The following is a 7,962-nucleotide window of genomic DNA, read 5'->3' as shown; positions in this document are numbered from 1 at the left end:
ATAAATGGACTTTTCCTTAAAATAGTCAGAAGCATCTATTTAACAGTGTCAGTAAGCATCATAAGTAATGGGGATAAACTGGAACCATTCTCAATAAGATCAGAAATGAAACAAGGCTGCCCACTATCACTAGTACTATTCAATATTGTATTAGAAACTGTGGCTTTGGCAATAAGAGTTGAGAAAGATATTAAGGGAATTAGAGTAGGTAATGAGGAAACCAAATTATCACTCTTTGCAGATGATATGATGGTATACTTATAGAACCCCCAAGATACTACTAAAAATCTATTAGAAATAATCCACAACTTTAGCAAAGTCTCAGGATACAAAATAAATGCACATAAATCCTCAGCATTTTTATACATCACCAACAAAATCTAACAGCAAGAGATACAAAGAGAAATTCCATTCAAAATAACTGTTGATAGCATAAAATATTTGGGAATCTGTCTGCCAAAGGAAAGTCAGCAATTATATGAGCAAAACTACAAAACACTTTCCACACAAATAAAGTCAGATTTAAATAATTGGAAAAATATTAAGTGCTCTTGGATAGGCTGAGAGAATATAATAAATATGGCAATACTACCTATACCAATCAGACTCCCATGAAACTATTTTAATGACCTAGAAAAAAATAACAACAAAATTCATATGGAAGAACAAATGGTCAAGAATTTCAAGGGAACTAATGAAAAAAAAATCAAATGAAGATGGCCTAAGTGTACTTGATCTAAAACTGTATTATAAAACAGTAGTCACCAAAGCCATTTGGTATTGCCTAAGAAATAGACTAGTTGATCAGTGGAATAGGTTAGGTTCATAGGACAAAATAGTCAATAACTATAGCAATCTAGTGTTTGACAAACCCAAAGATCCCAACTTTTGGGATAAGAATTCATTATTTGACAAAAACTGCTGGGAAAACTGGAAATTAGTATGGCAGAAACTAGGCATGGACCCACACTTAACACCATATACCAAAAAAAGATCAAAATAGGTCCATGATTTGAATTCAGGTCCTCCTGACTTCAGGGCTGGTGCTCTATCCACTGCACCACCTAGCTGCCCCAAGTGAAATAATTTTTTAACTGTGAAGGAAGGTGGCCTAGCTATACAAAATCCTAAATCATATTATAAACTATCTGTTACTGGTTAAAAAATAGAATGATGGGGGAAAACCTCCTTGGAAAGGGTGGAAATACTGGGGCAGCTTGGTCCCTCACTTTGGTTGCTCAGGACCTCCTCGGAGGCCTCTGTGGCCATGTGTTATATCCCAAGGGGGAAGAATGGGGAAGACATGACAGAGGAGCACTTGAGAGCTCCTCTGCCATGCCTTTACCAGAATTTTATCCATCAGGTTACACTTCTAATTATATAGATTCTTCCAAGAAGATGGATAGGATGGCTAACCTACTCTTACAGAATAGGTATAGAAGTTTTAGAATCACCTTACAGAACAATCAGAAAGTGAAACTTATCAATTTGCAGACCTTCTTAAAGGCTGGGTCACTACTGATGATGCTTTACAAGATCTCATGGAACTTATCTTCCAACAGACCACCAACTGAACCACACTTCTTCTACATGAGAGCAAGGATGTGTAATTATTTGTCTCATCATTATACCACTAGTCCACAAAGTGAAAATTTCTGGCAATTACTACTAAAAAGATGATGAACTGAGAATGAAGACAAAGATCAAGCTGCAAAAGAAAACGAAGCTACCAGAAAATTATTTCATTCCTTTGTACTTTTCTTGGGTGAAGTTTACCTTAACCTAGAGATTAAGGGAACAAAGAGACAGGTTACAAGAGCAAATTGGTCTTTGAGAATTACTGGATGTCCTTTTTTTCTAATTCCATGAACAATTTAATCTATGCAGCAGAACAACTGAAATCAATATAGTCAGTATTGGAAGATTCATGGAAGGAAAAAGAAAAGACATATATGAAGAAGAGATTGAGAACTGAAAATGTTGTCCTGGATATAATTTCAAGCAGAGATGCAAAATAGATACTTTTGCACCCAGCAGAACTCTGATCAAGTAATTGAGGTAGAATTCATACCACCTCAGCATACAAAGAAGCAATACCTAAAAATCATCCTAATTATTTTATGAATGAACCAACATTTTATACATCTGATGGCATTCTTTTTCCTGCAGCTGATCCAGATTATCAAAATAAGTATCAGACAAAGAGAATTTCTTCCCAGATTTTGAGGGACATGAAAAGACATATCAGGTGCTGGAGATCCATACTTGGATGATACTGATGATGAAATGGATCCAGAAGAAACAGCCTATAAACATTTTTGCTTAAAATCAGAACATAAGAGAAAACAGTAAAGTTAGATAAAAAGATATTATTTTTATAAATAAGGCAGTTTAAGTATAGTGGTTAGCAAAACAGAGAAAAGTGAGGAAGTATGTCATATTTATACCAAATTAAAGATATTGAGTTTAAGTTGCTAATGTATGCAACTTGAAGTTTGTTTAATGATATCTGCCAAAAAAGTAAACTTATTTTCTATAACTTAAGTTGTTTCTGTGTCTCTATGTGTGTACATATATGTTAGGTTCTTACTAAGTGCTAATGAGATAGTGAGATATTAGGTTCTTACTAAGTGCTAAATTGGTACTTGACAATTCTCTAGTTCCGGCCTTTACTGGGAGTTTTACTTCTGTGACCTCCTGGGGAGGAGTTTGCATGCTTATGAGGAGCAAGTTCATTGGTTGAAGTAATTTCCCCCAGAAGCCCTTGTGTTATCCCACGCCCATTCTCTGGGAGGATAAAAAAGGGCCGGCACTTGAGAGATAGATAGAGTCTTGTCTGGACCAGACTTGAGGCAGCTCTCTGGAGGAAAGAAGACTCTCTGCTCTAGGTCAGAGTTGAGGCGGTTCTCTGGAGGAAGAAGTCTAGCCTCTAGACCAGAGAGCAATCAGCAGTTTCTGGAGATGACAGCACGTTACATATTGGCGTCCACAACGTGGGGCAAGGACTTTTGCTTATCCTGACAAGGACTTATTCTGAGCCCTTCAGAGGAGCTAGCCCAGACCTTTGCATTTAAAGACTTATTCTGAGCCATTCAGAGGAGCTAGACCAGACCATCACAATTTGTCGCCTGAACAGGGACAGACACGATCCTGATTCCAGTGGAAAAATCTCTGATTCAAATTCCAGTGGAAAAGACTTTCTGATGCAGAAATAACCATGAGTAACAAGGAAACTTTGTTAAAGATTAAGTGAGTGTTCTAATAGACAAATAAGGAACTTAACTTGTTAAGGGCTAAACCAGCAATCTCTTATAGCTGAAATGGGGCAGATGATAGCTAAAGACAATCCCTCGACCTCAGCTGACTCAGCCCCAGCCCCAGAGGCAGCCTCAGCTCCAGCCCCATTCAGGAGTGGTACTATAGAGAGTATAATCAAGATAATTGAGGAGCAGAGTTTACTTGTAACCTGGGTACAGGTTGCTAAACTCTTGGCTGCATTAAGATGCACATCCCCTTGGTTCTTAGAGGAAGAAAAGATAGATGTAAATAACTGGAAGCTAGTGGGATTTGAAATGAAAGAATTTCATGCAAAAAATGGGCCTCGTTCAATTTCTGCAGAGGTATTTTATATCTACAACATAGTTCAATTAGCCTTAAACTATCAAGCAAGTTGTAGGAGAAGGAAAAGTTTTAAAAATGAACAGAGGAGGAAGCGTGAGGAAAAAAGGAAAGATCAAGATCTTGCCCAAGAGCAAGAGGATTTAAATGAGGAATTAGAGTGTGATGACTCTGATTCTCTTGAAGAAGCTTCAAACCTGCCTAGAGAGCAGATTATTGACAGGCCCACATCAACTCCACCTTCAGGGGTGGGGGAAGAAGGAGGAGGGGAAGAGGCAGAAATACAAACAAAATCACCTGTTAAGCAGCCTATGACAAGATTAGAAAAAACATTGGTTAAAGCTAAGAGAGAAGGACAGGATATAAGTGATTTTATGCAGGCATATCCTGTGATTGAAGAGATTGATTCTGTAGGTCAAAAAAAGGAGAAGATTAGATTTTAGATTTGAATAAAATTAAAGATTTGAAAAAAGGTTGTACCCTTTATGGGGCTACATCAGCTTATGTTAAAATGTTACTAGATGGTTTGTCTTATGAAGTCCTAACCCCAAATGATTGGAAATCCATAGCAAGGACATGCCTAGAACCTGGACAAAATTTGTTATGGCTTGCAGAGTTTCATGAATTATGTAAAATCCAAGTCAGATGCAATTTGGAAATAGGAGTTAACACACAATTCACTTTTGAGCACTTGGCTGGTGAAGGTCGGTATGGAGAGAATTCAGAACAGACTAATTATACCATGACAATATATAAACAAATTGCTAAGGCTGCAATAAAAGCTTGGGGGGGGGACAGAAAGATCGAGGAGAGGCTTTCACTAAAATAGAGCAAGGTCCCAATGAACCTTTTGCAGATTTTGTGGGACGTTTGCAAACTGCTGTCAAAAGAACTATTGGAGAAAATGCAGTTACAGAAATAATGACCAGACTAAGGAAATAATGGCTAAGGAAAATGCCAATGAGATTTGCAAAAGAATTATGTGGGGATTAGACAAAGATGCTCCTTTAGAGGAGATCATAAGACGCTGTGCTACAGTGGGAACAAATGCTTTTTACACCCGGACAATGATGAACGTGGAAAGACAGGGTCCCTCCTGGCAAGGGACTTCTAGAGAAACTTGTCAATGTTTTCAATGTGGAAAAATTGGACATCTAAGAGCTCAGTGTAAATATGGAGATAGAGTGAGAAGACAGGGTGAGAGAAGACCTAAAACCCCATGTCCAAAATGCAACAGAGGACTCCATTGGGCATCAGAGTGTAGAATAATTCAGGGAAATGGGATGAGGGGCCCAGGTCCAGGGCCCCAGGTAAAAAAGACTTGATGATGTTGGGGCATGATGGCAGCTGATGTTACACCCAAAGAGCCTTTAGAAGGTCAGGACTCTGATTTGATCAACCAGCAGAAAAGTAATCATCACATGGCAGAAAGGGATTACCTGATAAGTCAGCCAAAAGGCAATCAGATTGCAAAAATGGATTACACTTGGGGAGAATACAGGCCTTTTAAACCAACAGGGCTGTGTCCAGTGCAAACAACTCCAATGAAATTGCCAGATGATGAGAAGAGATTTAGAAAGCGGTAAATAGAAGGTAATTAGATAGGTTAACTGCTTGGGGGAGAGGGTTTGCTTGCATTTCTTCAGATGAAAAAGGAATCAGATGGGTGCCAATGAGTCGTATTCGCCTTGTTCATCGGAGAGAGACAGAAAAAGAGAAAGACCTCAAAACAAAAGAGAAAATCTAAGAAACATCTGACACTGAAAGAGCATGGCTAATAAGAAGACTGTTAAAGAATTTTAAAACCAGCAGGAATCACTGGACTTCCTAATACAAGATGAGACTAATGGACAATGGACTTATGGACATTTAAAAATTCTCAATTTATGATTATTCGATCATGTTATTTGTTACATACTTCTAGCATGTATTATGTTACTATGTGTTTATGTAATCTATGTAATTATGTGTAATGCCTCCCATATTGATGGATTTATGTTTCAAGGTCATGACCACCCTATGTTCTAAATCAAAAGAAAGGGGGATATGTTAGGTTCTTACTAAGTGCTAATGAGATAGTGAGATATTAGGTTCTTACTAAGTGCTAAGTTGGTACTTGACAATTCTCTAGTTCCGGCCTTTACTGGGAGTTTTACTTCTGTGACCTCCTGGGGAGGAGCTTGCATACTTAGGAGGAGCAAGTTCATTGGTTGAAGTAATTTCCCCCAGAAGCCCTTGTGTTATCCCACGCCCATTCTCTGGGAGGATAAAAAAGGGCCGGCACTTGAGAGATAGATAGAGTCTTGTCTGGACCAGACTTGAGGCAGCTCTCTGGAGGAAAGAAGACTCTCTGCTCTAGGTCAGAGTTGAGGCGGTTCTCTGGAGGAAGAAGTCTAGCCTCTAGACCAGAGAGCAATCAGCAGTTTCTGGAGATGACAGCACGTTACACACACACACACACACACACACACACACACACACACACACATTATTAAACTATTTTAAATTGAAATAAATTTTATTTGAAATGTGACAAGTTAAATTTTTTTTACTGATTAGAAGCTTATCTTACACAGATATTATTTTTTTTTATCACAAAAGCACTCTAGTTATTTGAGCTTTCTATTCTAAAATGCTTTAGCTGTCTATTTTCTTCCACGAACTAATAATGCAGTGTTTAATTTGCAAATGTATCATCAGTTGTTAATTATGATTTCAAACTCTGAATGCTAAAGTTTTTTCATCATTATAATTCACATTTGAAACCCAATTTGTCAGTACATACCTCTTAATCTAAAACTGTATTAAATTTTAATTAATTAATTAAAAGGTGCAACATATATGTATTAATGGATAAGCTAAGGTTTATTTTTCTTAAGAAACATTATATTTGAAATACATCGTCCAGCTCTTCATCAGAATGCTTCTACTTTTCATTGTGCTATTTATCCTCTCATTAATTGTTAATCAATCAGAGTTGCTTGCCATCCTCTGGAACACCCACTTTTCCAAAGGCACATAAGTCCTGAGGCTGCCACCATGATTGTCTTTGGCATTCAAGAATGCTATTTACTTTTACATTAATAAAATGTTAGCATTATTAAAGAAATTACTAATTACCTAGAAATTATGTCTCTCAAACTTTTCTAAGTCATCACAATGATCAAAGGATATGATTGGGCTGTTTTCATACAAAGAAATTAAAGCTACCTAGAGTCATATGAAAAAATGTTGTAAATCACTATTGATTAGAGAAAGGCAAATTAAAATGTTGAGGTACCTTCTTAACAAGTATGAGATTGTCATATGGCATGCTGATATGACAAAAAAGGAAAATTATAAATGTTGGAAGGGATATGGGAAAATTGAGACACTAATGCACTTTTGGTAGTATTGTGAAGTGTTCCAACCATTCTGGAGAGCACTTTGGAACTATGCTGAAAGGGCTATCACATTTTGATCCAGCAATACCACTAGTAGGTTTTTACTGTTAAGAGATGAAATAAAGGGAATGATCTACTTGTACAAAAGTATTTAGAGTATCTCTTTTTGTGATAGAAAAGAATTGGAAATTAGGGGGATGGCCATCAATTGGGGAATGGCTAAAGAAGCTGTGGTGTAAGCTATTGTGCTATAAGAAATGATAACCAGGCTGATTTCAGAAAACCCTAGAAAAAATTACATGAACTGATGCAAAATGAAGTGAGGAATATTAAGAAAACATTGTACACATTAACTATTCTCAGCCATACAATGATCCAAGGCAACTCAGAAGCACTTATGATGAAAAATGCAGAGACAGAACTCATGCAATCTGAATGCTTATTTTTAATTCTATTACTTGTGGGTTTTTGGTCCGCATATTCCCTTTTGACATAGCTAATATGGAAATATTTTGCAAGGCTGCACATGCATAATCCAATCCAATTACTTGCCTTCTCAAGAAATGGGGAAAGAGAAAATTTGGAATTCCAAATATTCCTGGCCCTCTAGCTACAATGCCACCTACTTCCTTCTATGCAGTAGCTGAAGCAGGTAAGATCAGTGATTGAGTTTAACAAAAACAATGTGCTTTCTGAAATGAAAGATTTTAAAAAACCTAATACTTATCAGTTATGTTTAATGATGAAAAACTTGATAAATGAGCAAGTATTTATGAAGCATCTACCATTATCAGACACTGTTCTTAGCTTTTGTGGATACAAAGTCAGGCAGAAAGACAGATTCTGCACTCAAGGAATTGACATTCTATGAAAACATGAGGGAATAGAGGGAAAAAAAGATGCATATTCCAGAGAAAAGGGATAGAATTTCAGAGGGAAATTACTAGCTGTGGGAGAGGAG

At 37.1% G+C, this 7,962-nt stretch overlaps 1 pseudogene; it reads left to right on the top strand.

The window, feature by feature from the left end:
* Nucleotides 1–1,173: 1,173 nt before the first annotated feature.
* On the top strand, nt 1,174–2,352 carry LOC141549058 (polyadenylate-binding protein-interacting protein 1 pseudogene; annotated as a pseudogene).
* The last annotated feature ends 5,610 nt before the right edge of the window (nt 2,353–7,962 follow it).

The sequence above is a fragment of the Sminthopsis crassicaudata genome, chromosome X, assembly GCF_048593235.1.
Source record: "Sminthopsis crassicaudata isolate SCR6 chromosome X, ASM4859323v1, whole genome shotgun sequence".
Taxonomy (NCBI): Eukaryota; Metazoa; Chordata; class Mammalia; order Dasyuromorphia; family Dasyuridae; genus Sminthopsis; species Sminthopsis crassicaudata.
The sequence above is the reverse complement of the archived record's forward strand: the minus strand, read 5'-3'. Positions and strand labels throughout refer to the sequence as shown.